This window comes from Spermophilus citellus (genome assembly GCF_964194105.1).
Source record: "Spermophilus citellus genome assembly, chromosome: 5".
Classification (NCBI taxonomy): Eukaryota; Metazoa; Chordata; class Mammalia; order Rodentia; family Sciuridae; genus Spermophilus; species Spermophilus citellus.
This window is the reverse complement of record NC_138186.1, coordinates 148,462,530-148,482,020: the sequence shown is the minus strand read 5'-3', so window position 1 is coordinate 148,482,020 and position 19,491 is coordinate 148,462,530. Positions and strand designations below refer to the sequence as shown.

The 19,491-nt window shown below is 38.4% G+C and overlaps 1 long non-coding RNA gene across 1 annotated transcript in view; it reads right to left on the bottom strand.

Annotated features, from left to right (window-relative positions):
* Window positions 1-1,499: 1,499 nt before the first annotated feature.
* The window catches only part of LOC308649214, a 148,313-nt gene continuing 130,321 nt past the window's right edge, over window positions 1,500-19,491 (bottom strand). The window contains exon 3 of the long non-coding RNA XR_014022032.1: window positions 1,500-2,051. This is a non-coding gene — a long non-coding RNA (uncharacterized lncRNA). The remainder of the gene's footprint in view (window positions 2,052-19,491) is intronic.

The window sequence follows — 19,491 nt, the reverse complement described above, 5'->3', positions numbered from 1 at the left end:
GCAGAAGTGTGCCTTTATTTTTGGCACAAATTGCTACAGCAAATTACATAGCTTATCAGATGTGGTTTTTTGGGCTCAGTGGAGAAACCACTGCAGGGACTGTTCCCTTTGTTCTTTGTTCACAATTGGGAATTTTGGATAAATCAATGTCCCGTTAAAATTCAGGAACATGCTTGAATAATAAGTGCTAACAATATTTGTGATCCAACGAAATTTACATTATTTCAACTCAACTAAGTAGATCTTGGTTCTAAAAGACATTTCCATTCTGCCCTAAGATCTGTGAGATATGGAGTTTGAACCTTCATTTTGATAAACATAAACCCAGGAGGAAGGGAAGAGGGCCCCAAAAGAGATGGGTCAATCCCAGTGAATAAGAAGTTTCCCAGGGAACATGGCTTCTCACCCATCCTCTCCCTTATATTTTAGTCATCTATGTGGACTCACTCTGATATGACAGGGAAACCAAATAGAACAGGACTTGCAAAATACTGATTGTTTCTATTTATTTCATTGCTGACAATGGAGATGGATAGATTTAAAATTTTATAAACAGGAATTTTCCATTAGTTGAAAGAAACACGGAACATTTATGTGTTCATCAGTGTATTCATTCATTTATGCAAATGTAAAGCACTGTAAGGAATGCAAAAGAAAATTTAAAAACAAGGCTCAAGGAGACAATTTTATTAAGAGTAGAATGAGTGGTATATAAGCAGGTATATCTCACTCAGGAGCACAGTTAACCACTCTAGAGACTATAGGTAGGGAGCAAAGTCAGTATGGAGGGAGGAGGGGGGCCAGATGAATCTTAGTAACTTCCATGACATAGAGATTTTCAAATGTTATTTGCCTTAGAACCCTCCTCAAGTGAAATTGTATGTGGATATCCAATGCTGAGAACTGAGCCCCTCATCTCACCAATGTGCCCTGTTACCCCCTACTCTACAAATGTTTGCAGTTTGAAAGTCACTGAAACAAACAAGGTTCTGGGTACAGAAGGGAAGGAAGGCAGCATTCTGAGTGCGGAGAGCAGCATGTGCACAGCTGGCCAAGGGCCTTATGCTAGATTTTTCAACTAGCACAATGAAAGTATTTAGGAAAGGTATCTGATATATTGAAGTTGATTCAATGGGTATCGGGGACCACTGATGATTCTTAAGTTGGAGAGTGATGTGATAAAAACAAACATTAAAGAATATGGATATGGCGGCCATGTTGATGAGCTAGAAGATCCAAATGGAATAATCCAAACATCAGAAGTAGAGAGCACTGGACACAGCTGCAAGTGTTAAAATGGGGAAGTGGGGTGCAACTACTCAGTAGGTCTTAGTAATTGAATACACATGAGAGTTAAAAGAAATCAGTCCAGACAATGAATTTTTTATTTGTTCTTTTTAGATGCAAGTGACAGTAGAATTTATTTTGATATTATACATACATAGAGTATAATTTAGAATACCATTCTTGTGGTTGTACATGATGTACAGTTACATTGATTGTGTATTCATATGTGAACATAGGGAAGTTATGTCTGATTCATTCTACTGTCTTTCCTATTCCCATCCCTTCTCCCTTCCCTTTATTCCCCTTTATCTAATCCAATGAATTTCTATTCTTCCCTCTCCCCACCCTACCTTATTATGTATCTCCACATGCAGCCTTTGTTTTTCGGGGATTGGTTTATTTCACTTAACATGATAGTCTCTAGTTCCATCCATTTACCAGCAAATATCATTATTTCATTCTTTAGAGCTGAGGAATATTCCACTGTGTACATATACCACATTTTCTTTATCCATTCATCTGTTGAAGGGCACTTAGATTGATTTCACAGTTTAGGTATTATGAGTTGAGCTGCTATAAACACTGACGTGGCCACATCACTGTAGTATGCTGATTTTAAGTCCTTTGGGTATATGCCGAGGAGTGGGATAACTGAATCAAATGGTGGTTTCATTCCAAGTTTTCTGAGGAATCTCCATACTCCGTACTCCAACCACTCTGAGGTTGCACCAATTTGTGGTCCCACCAGCAATGTAAGAGTGTACCTTTAAAAAATGAATTTTCACCATCAGAATAAGTGAGTACAATTTATATCACATACTTGTGTAACCTGCAGTTTTGACCATGGCCATTATCTCTGTTAATCATCAAACAGTTGTGGGATTATTTTTCTAACCTCTATCTATTCTTAGACTATTATATTATGAGAGCCAGAACTTTGCCTGTTTGGTCTCCATTGTATCACTACAATTTAGCATAATAGGTATGTATTAGGCAATCAAATATTTGTAAAATTAAGAAATTAACAAATGATAGCATCACTGATGTTGCAAAAGAGAAATAGATGAATTCAATTTTTATTACATTTTTCTTAAATAAGGAAAACAGATTTCTCACTCTAAGACATTAGACTGAGCATAGTTGAAATGTCAGCAATGGGTATAAAAACTAGGTCCACAACAACAACAACTGAAGCCATGAGAATTAATAAGTTCACCAAGGAGAGTGAGTTTAGAGGCAGAAGAGCAGATGCGCTAAGGATTCCTATGCAAAAGTCAAATGGAGAACCAGAACAGTCTAAAAGTAAAGAATGCTTCCTTGAGGGTAAATTTGGAATGGTTTGCTGTACACCCACACTTTGAGACATTTATAAACTGTAACAGGAAGAAATCCTCTTTCAAAAAAAAAAAAGTTTAAAACATTAAGAATTTTGGAAATAGAAATAAAATGTACAATTAATCAAGGGAGGTTCAACCCAAATTAAGTCCCTATCAAAATTCCTCATTGTATTTATAAAATGTGGTTAACCACTTATCCCAAATGGTAACAGTGCCCTGCTGGGAAACACTAGTCATGACACAGAGTTTTTTCTTTCTTTTACTTTTCCTCTTCTCTTCTTTTTTCTTCTATCTCCCACTTTCCTTTCATAGCAATACATAAAACATCTTTTCTAGAATTATATAATCCATATGGAGTTCCAAAATCTCATTTGCTGATCTAATTTTTGTATCATCCCACCTAAATTTTTTTGTTCATTGTTTATTGATGATGCTATTGTTGTACTTGTTTTGGTTTGTTTGTTATTTATTTGTTTTTGCAATACAGAGGATTGAACCCAGGATGCTCTACCACTGCGATACATCCCCAGTCCTTTTTATTTTGAGGCAGGGTCTCACTAAGTTGCTATTATCTTGAACTTGTGGTCATCCTGCCTTGTTCTCCTGAGTCACTGGGATAACAGATGTGCAACCCCATTTGGTGTCTGTTCATTTTTGTTTTGGGGCTTCTGTTTTGTTCTGTACTTGGTTATTAGAAAAGAGAGAGGAAAGAAACAGTTGAATGACATAAAGTATGAACCCTCTGTTATCAAGAAGACATCTGTATCCACAACCCATTCTTACTGAGACCATAAGACAAACACAGCTTTCTTTTTTCTTTTTCTTAAAAATAAGGATAGAACCAAGGATATTATTATGACAGCATTACAATGTTGATTTTCATCTGTGTAATATTTTCTTCTATTTAGCCCTGTAAGAAATTATGTGTATTTTATTTAGAAAGTAAACAGGCATGGATTTTGAATGCTTAAGTGTTAAATGCTATAATTTACATATAAAATTTAAACACTGAAATTCTAAAGTATTTTAAAATTAACTATAGTATAAGTGACAAGAGGTCTAAGAAAAGAAAATTCTAGGGACAGAAACCATCAATACAATCACCAATGATATTTATTCAGGAAACCTGCACAGGTACTTAGTGATTTAATGCTTCTAATAGTGGTTTTTATTCCAAAGAAAACATAAAATTACTAAAACCTATGACCAATTCAGGGACAATACAGTTCCACAATGATGTTCCACTAAACCTAGAAACTAAGCCTCAAAAGACTATGATTCTGCTAGAAGCTATTTCTTTTCCATAAAACCCTTTTGTAGTTTGTTCATTTATTATTTGCATGCAAAGCTCCAGGTGAATATTTACAGTGTGTTCAGCACTGTACTAGGCCAGAAGAATAAGGGACACAGTTGTTGCTCTCAAGGACCTCAAAGGAGCTCTCACCTTAGCCACCCCCATCATCTTTGGCTCCTCACCTTCCTGGAGACTTGGCAGGTATCTAACCAGAAGCAGTTGGCTTCTTTTGTTTCTATCAGCTGTGTTTATGAGACAGAAAAACCTCAGATGGCTATGATTTAAACTCATTTTCCAAGAGTAGCACCATCTTTTTTAGTATCCAAATTTATATTTCCCCATTGTAATTCTAAATTGCAGCTGCAGTAAACTTGCCTGGTGAGGTTTTGCTGACCCCAACACTCAGCAAGAAGCAGGGAACACCCAGAGGTTGTGTTCTAGAACTTTCTAAAAGTTTTGCTGAACAAGAAATAATTGTCAGCAAATAAGGGAGAAATTGTTCAATTATATCAAGATTGTTCAACTAATTCTAAAGGTCAATTTGTGGAGGAATAAGTGTAGACACATAATCCATGAATAAAAAAAGAATATGAGGAAGAAGATTAAGCAAAATATGCTGAACACATCATCACTGCTTTGATGGAGCAAGATCAAAATCTGATGGGCAACCTAATAGGCAAACAGGAAATACTGTGGTGTGCTGACTGCTCCCCAGGACTAAGAGGGCCTCTGGTGCATCAGGCGAAGCACAGTCAAATCATGACTTCAGGTTTTCCAAACCTTGCTCTGCACACACACTAACCTAACAACAACCCCACCTTCATCAATAAAGGGCATATCACACTTTTCTATTTGTATCATGCTAGGTTTTGTTCTGCGTTAAAGTGTGCTGCTCTTTTATTCTATATTTATTCTATTTACATAGGCATGTTATCCTTTGTTATTAGAATGATCTTTTCCTGGCCAGATATCTTGCAAAGTCTCTACATTCTTCATAATCTTCCTTGATGCCTAGCACACAAAACATCCCAGTAGATGTCAATCAACAGGTAATTCTTTACAAAGAGAAAGAGCAAGTCGTGCTGTTTATCAGCAGTTAATGGAGTGTCCCCAGGCATTGAAAGAATTCCTCAGCAGGGACTGATAACCCCTATCAGTGTTGGAGCTGATGGCAGCACTCATGAGAAGAATGCTTGACCCTACCCTGCTATCCAGCCTGTTCCCTGGATGGCCATTCTAGCCAGTATCAGCTTTTTCCTGTTTCCTCAGCATGTCTTTACTCTTGTGGCTCCTACACCTGGAATTTCTTCCCCAACTCAAAATAAAGTCACTCTTCATGACACTGCGTAGGAAGTACAACTTCTGTAAATTTTTCAGGTTTCAAGGAATTCATACTTTTCTCAGCATCCAAAATAATGGTCTATACCGGCATCTTGATTGAGTCTCTGCATTCTTCCCGTCTTCAGTACCCTCGTCTTCTGGTTCTTAACTGGATTCTAAGCACCTTGAAAGTGTACTGCCTTGCATGGATGGTGTGCTTTTCATGTGATCAGTGGGTGATCAGTGGAAAGCATAGCCACTGAACAGAGCAGAAATTGGGTGTGTTAAAGCACACACATGCTCACATGCACTCACATGTTTGTACAAACATATAACATTATCATCATGTGCTAGTTATTTTGAATTATGTCATATAACTCACAGAAACTCTCAAGTCTATTTAACTGATGAGGAAAATTTTAGGGCAAATACATAAATTGTCCCATATATTTTATTGTATTCTAACTCAAGAGAGTGTCTCCCATCCTACATTAAAACAATGAAATAGTTGATGCTCTTTTATAAAGTCTTGCTAAAGTGTAACCTGTCTCTCCTACCCACTCTTCCTCTAGCTCTCTGAACCTTTCCCCTCTTCCCTTGAATATTGTCTATTCCCAACATATAGACATTATCTGGATGCCAGGCAACCCAGAAAATGTGGCTGTGAAATATCATAGCAGGATCCACGTCTCCAGTGCTTGCTAGTATGAACACAACAACACACCCTATTTTCCAGCAAATGTGTCCCGCAGGTCATTCCACTCACTGGCATGAGGACTTGTTCTTCCAGCCTCCTGAGTCAGTCAGAACTGGATCATGTGAGTGGTTGTGTGTCAACCTCCTGGGAAGGAAAAATGTCAACACAAACAATCCCAATAGTGAGAACTATAAGGTTCACAGCTTATCCATGAGGATTATGTCACTTGATTCTGACATCTCTGAGATGCAGATCATATAAATAGTGTGACTATTCCTGATTGACAGGCGAAGGGAAGTTAAATGATTTACCCAAGTAATAAGTTAGCTAGTTCTAGAGCTTGTACTAGAATCCAGGTGTTGTTTGTTTGTTTTTTGCTTTGTTTTGTTTCCAAATTATGATCTCCTCCCCCTCATGCTGGGAGAAGATGGATCAAATGAAAGGAAATTATTCACTTGATAGCCTGAACAAGGGTACGCATTCTCAATACACCAAGAGCCCTCAGCAGTGTGAGGAGAGGCCTTCTTCATGGGGGAAGGAGGCTCCTAACATATCTGGGGGAGAGAGGGAGGAGGGACAAGGAAGGAGACACCTGCAACTTGGGAGTTGGCAGGAGAAACTGTTCTCCAACGTTTTCTTCCAGAAAGTAAATGTATTTGAAATGCTGAGGACTCCACATATATTCTGTTAATAATTTACCAACTGAAACCATTAAAGATGTTGACAAAAGCTTTTCCATTTACTATGGGTGTCTATGGGTGATTTGAAACCACTATTACCTTTATACACTCCTGGGTTATTTCTGAGTGTCCCAGCTCATCTTCAACAGCGAAGGCAGCCGGGACTGGCAGAAGAGGGAGCTTGGGTTTGAACATACAACTAAGCTCATTCCACACTCAGTGTTTTGCCACTGATTCACCAAGAGACTGTTGGCCCAGGCCTCTACAGGCAAATTATATTTGCCACTAGATGAAAGTTATAGTATAACTAGATATCCTGGATGAGAGGTTTAATATTAAAAAGTAAATATATATTCCCAGAAAACCATCAAAATATCACTAGAGTTGAACACTCAGTGGAAGTGAGGAAGCAGAACATTCTTAAAATCAAATAATAGTATTTTCTCAGAACCTTCTAAGTGGGCAGGAGCTAAGTCTCAAGGAAAAGAAAGAAACTGCTCTTACTGAGCAAGATGAATAAATTCTTTTAAGTCATTATTTGTGAATAAGAACCAGTAACCTATTATTTTAAAGTTCTGGATTCTTGTTTCATTTTTGCTACCCTTAACCTCTCTGGATAAGTATATAGTTAAGTAGGTAAAAATAACAGAAAATGCAACTACAACCAGCTTAAACAATGATATCTTTACTATTTTGCATAGGATGGAGCCCAGAGTTTTGGAAGTCCAGAATGATTAAATTTGCAGTTTCATGATTTATATCCATCTTTCTATTCTGCCACACCTCATCGTCAGGTTGTCCTTGAGCACAACCTTCTTCCATGGCCCTTGGGTCAAAAAAGTGTCATGTCATGTGGAGAAGATGAGGTCCAGAGCTAGGAAGGGAATATTTACCAGTTATGTTTGTTTGTTTGTTTGTTTTGTTTGTTTTTGTAGAGAGAAAGAAACTTTCCAAAACAGCTTGGTCAGACCATGTCACATGCCAAAACATGAACCCAATCACTGAGCAAGGTAGGTGAATGGAATCTTCATAATTGATTCACCTAGTCAGGTTGTACTCCCTAGGGCTGAAAAGGGGGTCCAGCCTGCCCTCAAGCATGAGGGCACTCACAAGAGGGTAAACAAATCACAGGGAAAGGGGAAAGGTCAGTTTTGCAAGCAACAGGGATTATCTGTCACATCAAGGAATCTATTGTTTTTTTCATAGCTCACCTCCCCACGTCACTGGGTAAGAACTAGACTAGAGGTCCTCTCTAAGATCCCTCCTCCAGCTAAAATTCCATGATGCTAAGATAACAGTATTACCCCCACTTAATGGAAAAGTCAACAAGAAAGTCACAGTACATCCCCCAAACCCATCCCAAGAGTTTAAGGAGGACAACTCTGATTTTGTCCACATCATTAAGTCATGGGAAGGAGATGGTGTCTGTAATAGCAGCCTCCAAATTGGAGTGTACCATCCATATGAAGTATGACAATTATGGAGTCTGGCTTGGAAAGAAAATTCTAGAGTTTATATTTTTATATCATCCTCTTTTTTAATTTTATGTGTATTTTTTACAATGTACAGATACATTAGTATGGTAGTCCATGTATAGAACTGACAGCTATGTAGAAAGAGAAGATGTAGGGTGGTGAATTGTCCTCTTATAGGAGGCTCAGTTAATAGTTTTCAAAGCATAGAAAGACCCTGGTTTCAATCCCTAGCAGCACATAATAAAAATAACAAGGCCAAAAAAAAGAAAAAACCTTTCACAGTGACTAGTATTAGAATATACTAGAATTTTGGTGACTTCAACCATATCACAGAACATGAAGAAAAAAAAAATACATGAAGAAACTGACAGAACTGGATTTGTGATTTCCCAATACTGATAGAGGCTGGGCAGCTCTGAGTCCAGACCCAATTTGCAGCAAAGCAGAGAGTCCCATCATGGTTTTAATTTGTTGATCCTTTCAGGCTCTTACTTTTGTTTGTCAGAAGAGGACTTCTATCACTGTTTTCCTCCCCCACTCCTGCTCCCAAGCCCTTCAAAGTTCTCCTATTTAAAGAAGTAAGTGTGAGGCTTGGCCTATCTGGAGCAACACAAATGCAGCTTACCAGGGCAATCAGGAAGTCAGAATGCTTTGTGAGTTCCCACAGTTTTTGCTCATTCAATTAACAATCTTGCCTCTAAGTGCTAGACAGGATGAGAGGAAAGAGATTCCAAGACTGCTGGAGTCCAGTGTCTAAAAGGAAGACTCCCCAGTCTAACGAGATACTGATGAGAAAGTGGTAAAATGAGCATTTGGTGTTACAGCGGAAGAAGGCAAAAAGCAGTCCACTTAGGGGTAAGTCAGGAAATCAGAGTTGGATTGGAGTGCGTGCCAAGAACCCCTGCAGAAAGAAATGGCTCCCAAACCTTCACTGAATCCTGAAGGACACAGGAGCAGGTCAAGTATTGTGTTTCTTTCATGAGAAGGGGGAAAAACGGCAAGACCTTGGACTCTCTACCTGAGGAAGGAGACACCTGTGGGCAGAGGAGAGGGGTCTCTTTTTCCTTCAGTATACCTTATCTCTTTCTCCCTCCAGTTCAAGTGACTCTGAAGGTATGTTCTGGGTGTGGACCTTAACTCAGTGGAATGCTGCTTTCCCTGGACGCACCAGCTGCCCATCCCAGTGTACCTAAGGACAGGGGAATGCACACTCCCACAGCTGCCCAGGAGCTTAAAGGCAATTGTGTTTCCCAGGACCTTTGCAAAAGGAGAAATAAATAATATGGCAATGGTTTGAGGGATATAGAGGAGTGAGGCATGAAAATGTAGACTTCCATCCTGTTTAACCCCACGTATATGTCACTTAGGTTTAAAAGGAGTTCTTCAATGAATATAATCACAAAATCTGCTATAAGCTAATCGTAACCTAACCTAAATTCATTTAAAAGAGTCCACACTTTTAAGCTCTACACTGGAAGAAAGACTGAATTTTTTGCTCAGAAAGAGTTGTTTTCCTTCTACCCTCTTCCTTTCTCCCACACTTCTTTCTTTCCAGAGCTTAGACACAGGCTTTCTTCCTGAATTCATTATGTCTGGGCAGTGCAGAAAGGGTATCTATGCTGTGACTCAGCATAAGGGCTCTCTAAGCCATTGTTTTGCTACTTTCTGAAGAAACATGGCAAGATTGCTTAATCGTTCCTTTCCAAAGCATTGAAGCAAAGGAAGCAAGGACTCTAGAGATAGAAGGGCAAGATTAGAGTACTGTCAGAAACAGAGAAAATAACTTTTTGTAAGAAAAACAATTTTACCATCAAAATAGGAACTCCTTCAAAGCACTGTGATGATTAGTCCTTGTCAGTTAAGACAGAGGAAGAGAAGGGATGGAATGGGAGAGAAGTTAATCTATATCCAGAATTGTTTAATTAGATGGTTAACAACAAAGCAAAACAAAACAAAGAAAAAAAAATAGCCTTAACAGCCAACTTTTGTGTGTTGTTCAAGTTGAGCAAGGAAACCGGAATTTGAATTTAAGTTGGAGGGGCCAGCATACTATCCCTTGGTGCACTCTGACAGTAGCAGCCAAGGGATCACTCTGGAGCCTTCTTTCACTATACACATTAGCAATATTATCTTCTCCAAAAGCGAGATTAATTTTTTAATGAATGTAAATACAAATGCTTATGCAAATTTACCTCAATTTATAAAGGTTTTTGCCTATAATGTAGGACCTACATTATTTACAAAAGTCTAGATTCACACCTCTGAATGGAGAGCTCCTCTTCCTTCTTATTGGTTTCACCTCTTTCTTCTGCCTAATATGCTTCCAAACCAACTTTAAAAAGACAAAGATAGGCAGGCATGGTGGCACACACCTGTAATTCCAATGGCTCTGGAGGCTGAGGCAAGAGGATCAAAAGTTCAAAGCCAGCCTCAGCAACTCAGTAAAGCCCTAAACAACTTAGTGAAAGCCTGTCTCAAATAAAAAATAAAAAGGTCTGGGGATGTGGCTCAGTGGTTAAGCACTCCTGGATTCAATCTCCAGTATCAAAAAAAAAAAAAAAAAAAAAAAGGCAAAATAGATGCAAGGAAAACAACACCAGGGGCCAGCTTGGTAATGTCTTTGATAATTGTGAAGAATAAGGAAAAATTAAACATATGCACTACTATATAATGCAGAGGGGACATCATGTAAGGCAGCCCTCTGAAGGCTCAGGACTTGAATACAAACATCTCAGCCTCTGTCATGCCTCTCTCTGCAAGAAACACATTTTCATCTGCTGCTAAAACTCTGACTTATTTACCTGGTTGATTAAAACAATTTTTTTTAATCTAAAAGCAAACATAGATGTTGACCGCCTCTCTGAGGAGAATCCATCTTGGCAACCATTGCTGAGGCAGGCCGGAGCAACAGTTCAAAGGAGTCTCCATCCTGGAGGCCCAGGCTCCTGTCAATGCCATCCCATGTACCTCACCAAGTTTTACAGATTAAATGAGACCATGTTGTTCTTCGTTGACCTTTTCATTCCTTTCTTTGACTGTAGCCAAAAAATGTGAAGCTGATGTCAAAAAGAAAAGAGGATGGGGTGAGCCCATTGTAAATGTGTTTTCAATTTTATACATTTCTTCAAAGCTATGTGAAAAACCAGCCTCTACCTCAGAGCAAAGCCTGTCCAAGGAAGGGACATCACCTTTGTCCTTGGAAAAACCCACAGAGCACTCCTAGGCACATTCCCACCCTGCTAAGTTGTTTATCTACAAATGAGATCTGCTGCGCCAGGTGTCCCTGATTCAGTCAGGCTAGGTGGGGACCCATAGCAACCCCCTAGCAGCCCCCAATCAGCATGAGACAGGGAAATACCTGGGATGCCAGATGACCCTCCCAGTAATTTATGGTGTTGGGAAACCACATAGTTCAGCATGTACACCCCTCTTGGCTTAAACCAATCAGTTCAAATGAATACCCCTCTTGTAGTAACCAATCACCCCTACCCAACTGTGCTAATCATGTTTTAGAGTTGTTATTTGATTTTCCTGCTGTGTGTGATGATTTGCTAAGAGATGCTATGATGTATGTGAAATCCCTGCCTTCCCCAAAGAGTGTATAAAACTGCTGCAAACCCTGGGATCGGGGCCTCTCAGTGTCACCAGTTGCTGTGTGCGCATGCGGAGGACCGAGCTAGCTTGCAATAAACACCTCTTTGCTGTTTACATCGATCTTGGGTCTCTGGTAGTCTTTTGGGGGTCCCGAATTCGAGCATAACATATGTCTTTAAGGTGGACTTCAGTTTACAAACATAACCAAGGGATTCTCATAATCTCAGATTTTAATCAACTCTTTGCTTTCCGTTGTAAATTTTTTTTTTTGCCAGTGCTTCCTTTTTGAAAAATTATTGCTCTATTTATTTCTTTGAAACTATATAAATGTAATGGAAATGGAAATATGTAAATTTCAAAGTTCTGGGCAATTTTTTTCTTCCTGTTTCTCCCTTAGATGGATCTTCCACCTATTTTCACTGTGGTCTCTAAAAAACTGTCACCGATTTTAAAAGGCCAATTAAGAAAATAAATAAAACTATCATTGCTCAAAAATAAAAAATTAAAAAAAGTTAAAATTTAGGAAATTGTTTCTTAAGTTGTAGCTTTCTGGGCCCTGTTACAGCTGAATTCACCAGGCTGCAACTCTCCAGCTAGGACTGCTGACCACAAGGTATGCAAGATGTTCCTCCATGTTACACTCGTCCTTGTGGCCAGACAACCTGACTAGTTGGATTTAAACAAGATGGGCAGAAACTCTGAAGTTCTAGGCAACATGTGACTCAAAGCAAATGCATTCAGGTGTGTCTTTTTATTCAGCTCGTCATTTCCATTGCAAAAGGTTTGAGAATTGTCGTTGTGGAGTTGTCATTGCTGATATAGTTCAAAGGAGTCTCCAGAGGTTCTTCATCCCAGAGTTAAGAAAGGTGCCAAAGAAACTCACTCTCAGAAACACAAGATGTCCGTATATCCCTTCCCATTACAGGCACAAAAGGATCATTAGAAACAAACCAAGCCACCAAAAAAAAAAAAAAAAAAAAAAAAAAAAAAAAACAATTCAGAAGAGATATAATGGAGATCACTATATAATTGTCAGGTATGAAGAAAAGGTTATCAAGAAATAAGATGTAAACTACTGCAAAAATGTGTTTTTTTCTGAAGGTCAAGGGAGGGTGCAGAACTTTCTCTTCTGTATATAGAGATTTAAACACAAGTCCAGAGTTGAGCTGGAAAATTGCAGCTCAGGGTAAGATAAAATTGAAACTCTCAATATCCTTCAACCTAGAGGAAGGGAGGTGCTTTTTTGAGCACATCTAGCAGACATACTTGGGGTCATCTTAATTATAATAGCAGCCAACATATTTGGAGTACCAATTATGTGCCAGACCCAATTTGCCCAGTGAAGTATTATCTGAAGTTGGCAGGTGACAAAACTACAGCTCAGGGGGATTAAGTAACTATTCAGTGAACTGTATAGCTGGAATTTGAACCTGAGTCTGACTTCAAAGCCACCTTGGACTACTTCAGTATGCTCGCCCTTAAAAAAAAAAAAAAAAAAAAAAAAAAAAAAACTTGGCTGGGTGAGGCTCATGACTACCCTCCCTGGCTAACATCCCTCTTGTGGGTTGGATCCACTTCTCTCTTTAGGAGTTGTTAATAATCATTCTTAATAATTTGTTACACACTGGAAAAGGTATTATATATCCTGCCACTTTTACTCTTGAGGTACTAAGGCCATGGGTTTGTTACTAAATGAGTTCAGCTCTAACTCCTTTTTGTATCCTAAATTTCCTTTGTTAGATTATTTCATGAATCATAATGCAGGTGCAAATGTGTTCTAATTATAAGCCAATAGGACAGTGTTGGTTTGGGCTTTTTTTTTTTTTTTTTTTTTTTTTTTTTTTTTTTTTTAGAGAGAGTGAGAGAGGAGAGAGAGAAAGAGAGAGAGAATTTTTAATATTTGTTTTTTAGTTCTCGGCGGACACAACATCTTTGTTGGTATGTGGTGCTGAGGATCGAACCCGGGTCGCACGCATGCCAGGCGAGCGCGCCACCACTTGAGCCACATCCCCAGCCCAAGGTTTGGGCTTTTCTATACCCTTCCTGGTGCTCTGTTTTTGTTTGTTTTCTTTTCTCCTGAAAGAGTTCCCTCATTGAGCCATGTTCCCTCACTGAGCAATGTTCTAGATCTTTAAGTTTCTTTCTTGATTTCTATTCCTTTCATCCTCCATGGATTTGAGGAGGCCCCATAGGAAGTAGTAAAGCACATAAATTCTGAGTCAGACTCCCTAGGTAAATCAGCTCCACCATTTACTATTTGGGCAAGTTAACCTCTCACCATCGTTAATGAAATGAAAATAATAATGCAGCGATTTCATACAGTGCTTATAAGGCTAAGTAAAATAATGGTTGCCAAGTGCTTAGAATGGCAGCTGATACAAAGTAAACTCTTAATAAACATTAGTTTTTGCTGCTACCTAAAACCTCTCAAATGTTCTAGTTGCTATTTTTATTCCCATTTATACAGATTTATTAATTTCCTGCATTTATCATCTTAGCTTGTTTTCCAAACTGCCCACTCCTCACTCCCCCGGAAAAAAAAATTTGTGTCACTCACAAATTTAAGAGTTTGCTCTATATTTTATCCTAGAACAAAAGTCACTTATAAAGAACCTGGTTAAAACAAGAACTTGAACACTATTAACTTTTTATTTCTCCATAGTGAAATTGTCTATTTACCATTCCCTTCATTTCCTGTTTTTAAGTTGGGTTCCCCAATTTTGACTAATCATTCTCCTTTCCTAGTGAGAAAATTACTAGGATGTTCCATGGAAAATTAAATTATCAAATACATTATGCAAATCTACATATACTCTACCCAGTTTTCTTTATATTGGCTTGCAAATTTGTATCAGAAGGCAAAGTAATTATTTAGAGGTCATAATTGCCTATTAAAGAAATCTTCTCTACATATAAGCTTTTGATGATTCTAGTTTGTTTGTTTTTTAATAGTCTGCCTAAACAGGGGAAAGTCTGAGATTATCATCTCTTGAGTCTATGATAGATTTCTTCTGGGTTCTGATTCTGAATTATTGGTATAAATTATAATTTATTTGATATTACAGATCTGGCCAAGCAGTTTCCCAATTCCTTCAATAAGTTCCTTCAGATCTCTAGAGTCCCTTTTGCTAACTCAGTCTTTTCATCACTGATCAGTTTATACAGCTCAGTTTAAGGCAGAACAAGTAAAGTAGTTTGATTTCATCTAGGCAAAGAATAGAGGGATGGAAAAGACACCCTAAGAAAAACATCATCCAAAGAATTCCTTAACTTTTTTTAAAAAAAGACACTGTTTTAGATAGAGCAGCCGTAAGTTGATAGCAAAATTGAGAGGAAAATACAGAGATTTTCCTTATATCCCCTGCCATCACACATGCAAAGCACCCCCTCTATTATCAACATCCTCTGTCAGACTAGTACATGTTTTACAACTGAGGAACCTACCTTGTGCCTCATTATGGCCCAGAGTCCATAGTTCATATTAGGGTTCACTGGGTGGTATATATTCTGTGGGCTTAGACATTGAATAATAGCCTGCATCCACCATTATAATATCATACAGAGTATTTTCACTGCTTTAAAAATCCTCTGTGCTCTACCTGTTCATTCCTCATTTTCCTCTAAGCCTTGGGAACCATTCATCCTTTTAAGTCTCCATAGTTTACTTTTTCCAGAATGTTCTATAGTGAGAAAAATATAGTATGTCACCTTTTAGAGTCCTTTCTTTCACATAGTAGTTTGCATTCAGGTCCTTCATATCCTTTCATGGCTGGATGGTTCATTTCTTATTAGCACTGAATGATATTCTGTTGTCTGGATGTGCCACAGTGCCTCCATTCATCTACTGAAGGACATCTTGGCTGCTTCCAAGTTGGGCAGTTATAAAGCTGCTATGTGAACAGCTGCTTGCAGATTCCTATGTGAGCTTTCCTTGGATCTTTTCAGGGACCAAGCTAGTAATGAATTTGAGGTCTTCTTACCTACTAACCTTTATCACACCCCACAAATGTTGCTTACTTAATCATCCACTTAGCACTTATTGGGGCTGGATGCAGTGCTAGGGGCTGAAGATTCACACAGGAAAGAAAAATAAATACCAACCTTCACAGAGCTCAAATTCCAGTAGAGAAGCACAGACAAGAAAGAAGAAATCAAATAATTTTGAGAGTGTTGGTGATTAATTGCTATGAATAATTATCAGGAAAAATAATATAGAAAGCAAATATTCCTGGTTAGGGAAGTCTATCATAAGTCTTGAACTTGGAAATGTTGTCTCCACTGATCACCAAAGGACTTTCAACCTGATAGGCTCTCTAGGTCATAAGACAAGGAGCAGCAACATTGAGTAAAAGACTTAAATGATAAGTTAAAATCTCTGTGGCTGAGCGGCATTAGAGTATGCAAGTATCTGGGCGCCATAACAAAATACCATTATCCCAGTGTCTTAAAAATCAGGAATCTATTTCTCACAGTTCTGGAGTTAGAAAGCCCAAGATCAAGATGCCTGCCAATTCAGTTGCCTAGCAGGGTCCTTTCCTGGCTTGTGAATGGCTGTCTTCTTGCTGTGCCCTCCCGTAGAAGAGAGAATAAAAGCCCTGGTCTCTCTTTCCCTTCTCATACGAACATTAATCTCATCATGAAGGGCCCACTCTTGTGACTAAATCTAGGTCTAATTATCTCCCAAAGGCCCACTTGCAAATACCATCACATTGCAAGTTAGAATTGACACTTGTGAATTGGGGGAGGGGAGGGACAAACGTTCAATCCACAACAGCAGATGTGAACCTCCTGCCAGTACAAGCTTAGAAATGCTTTGTCCTGTCTCTAAATAATGCTTTGTGGAGGTCAAAGATTTCACATTACAGTCAGTGGTCTGGTTCCAATGGTAAAGGCAGTCTTTGCCTCTCCCCCAGGACTCCTCAATGGAAGCACACAGATGTATCTCCAGTGTTGCCCAGCCTTGACTACCAATGTACTACTGTCCCAATTTTCTGTGAAAAATTCTTTGTCACATTCAGCCATATTAGTTGCTACACATAGTTTCTCTTTTAATATTGCAGATGAGGAGCATTACTCTCAAAAAGATTCATTACATGACTAGAAGAGAAAATATTTAATAGTGTGTTTCAATGAACTTTGATACAATTGCAAAGCAATTCAAAAGCCTATTCATGCTAATCCTAAAAAAATACTAATCTGGGTCAGACACATTGCTGCGCTTTAAATATAATAAGGGAAAAAAGTAAAACCTATATACGTGGATATTTATGGGCTTTGATTTGTAGGTGCCTACAGAGTTGTGAGGAATATTTAGTGCTACAGATCAGCTTCATTCTTTGTGAACTCTGATGGATAAGCCCATGTTCAAAAAGAATGTCCTTTAAAAGAATACTTATAACTAGACATAGTGTCACATGCTTGTAATCCCAGTGCTCAGTAGGTTGAAACAAGAGGATTGCAAGTTCCAGGCCAGACTCAGAAACTTAACAAGACTGTGACCCAAAATAAAAATGAAAAGGGCTGGAGATGTAGCTAAATGGCAGACCACTTCTGTATTCAATACCCAGTATCTCCCCCTCAAAAAAGAAAGAAAGAAAGAGAAATATATTTTTTCTCTCTTCAGTCATTTTCAGAACTATAGACATGAACTAAAAATAATGCCAAAATTTTACTCTTGGAGAGTGGACAGGTAGTAGCATATGGATGATATAGACCAGTTATTAATGACAACCCAATATGACAGGGTGTTACAAATGGAAAATTATATGTCCTCCTATCTAAAGCTTCAGAAACTTTTGATGATCCTTATGTAAAAAGGGATTCTAAAATAGGTGCTGTAGCTGAATTCGGTGGTGCCACCTTCAATCCCAGTGGCTTGGGAGGCTAAGACAGGAGGATCGTGAGTTCAAACCAGTATCAGCAACTTAGCAAGGCACTAAGCAGCTCGGTGGGATACTGTCTCTAAATAAAATACAAAAGAGGGCTGAGAATGTACTCAGTGGTTAAGTGCCCCTTAGTTCAATGCCTGGTACTAAATAAAATAAAATAGATGCTGTAAGTCTAATTAATGTCAAATTAAAAGAACTGGGCTATATATAACCAAATCAAGATGTGTACAAAAAAGAAAACTTGAACAAGTAAAATGTAGCTGGTAATTGACAGATCACATGACAACTTCTGATGCCTCATGGTTGTGGCTACTAGAGCAATTATCTATCCACATGGGATGCATCTGGGGATAGAGGATAAAGATGACAAAAAGAACATTTTTGCAGATCTAAGCCACTAATGATGTTGAACAATTTTCAAACTCTTTCATCAAGTCTACCATGAATCCTTTCCTTTCTTAAGACATTTTACCACTGTGGCTGAGTAGAAGAAACAAGTCCCAACCTTTATGAATTGTGGCAACCATTAAATCTGCCATCAGAGCTGGGCAGGAAGACATGAGGAAAGTCACAAAGGGTTATGGGCCTGTGTTTCTGTATTGAAGCACCAAAAATTTTGTTGGAACTCAAGGATTGGGGCTCTTTATAAGCTATTTGGAAGCATGATTTCAAAACAAGAAAATCAGTTTGCACCCACACTGGAACCTTCTAGCTAGTGCCAGAGAAGCCCTATGGTTGCACCTCCTCATGGTAGGCAGAGTGGAGCAAGGACTCTGGTTCCAGGGGCTGTGAGGAACCCTGGCTCCACCAGGAACTACCTGTCTGAGCAGGCAAATCACACAGTCATCTGGAATTATAATTTTACCCACCGGGAGTTGGTTCTACCTGCTTTTGGGGGTTGTTCTAAAGAAAATCTGAGGTTATCCTCTTTCTTCTTGGCAGGAAATTTTGAGCTTCATGGCCTGATATTACTGAAAGATTAAGAGATTATTTTAAAAAGAAGTTTCTGGTATACCATCACTGGGACAATAAAATAACATTATAAGTATGATTTCTTTGAGGAGAAAAGCTAGATGGTTGTAGAAAGGGGATTGAAATAAAATCAAATTCTCATGGGTATTTTTTTTTTGAATAGTGTACCATGTTATGTTTACCTAGTTAATAAAAGTAAAACATAATTTTTAAAAATAATATTCAAAACCCATCCCACTTTGTTTATTTATCTTTGTCATGGGGGTAAAGTAACTTAGAACTTTACTTTATTCCTTGGTCATTATTCAATGTAAAAGGCAACCCATATGAACATTACGAGACCCAGATTCCTACTTGAAAGGAGGAATCAGATTCAACAAATATTACACTGTTTCTAAATAGAAAAAAAATGAAATATATGAAATTCTTTTAGATAAAAATATCTGGAAGAATATCCCACAATGGATGCCTGAAACCAAAAATAGCACCAAACACTATAAATGTTTTCCCCATACATACATGCCTTAGATTAGATTTAATTTATAATTTTTAATCAAGCATAGGAAAAGAGTAATAATAAAATCAAACAATTACAATAATATACCATAATAAAAGTTTTGTGAATGTGATCTCTTTTCCTCAAAATATCATATTTGGCTGCATTCACCCTTCTTGACATGCTGTGAAAGAGGACATCACCTGTGTGAGGAGATGAAGGAGGCAGATGACAGGCATTGTGGTTATATCTAAGGGCTACTTGCATACAAGCACTGAAACACCTCAACTGTCCATTTGACACCTGAGATGGCCACTAAATGACCCATGGGCAGGAGGTATATACAGCCTGGGTACACCTGATGTAAGGATAATCCACATCTTTGACTTGACAGAAGAAGATGATGCAAGATTTCACAGTATTACTCAGAACAACCTGAAATTTAAAACAT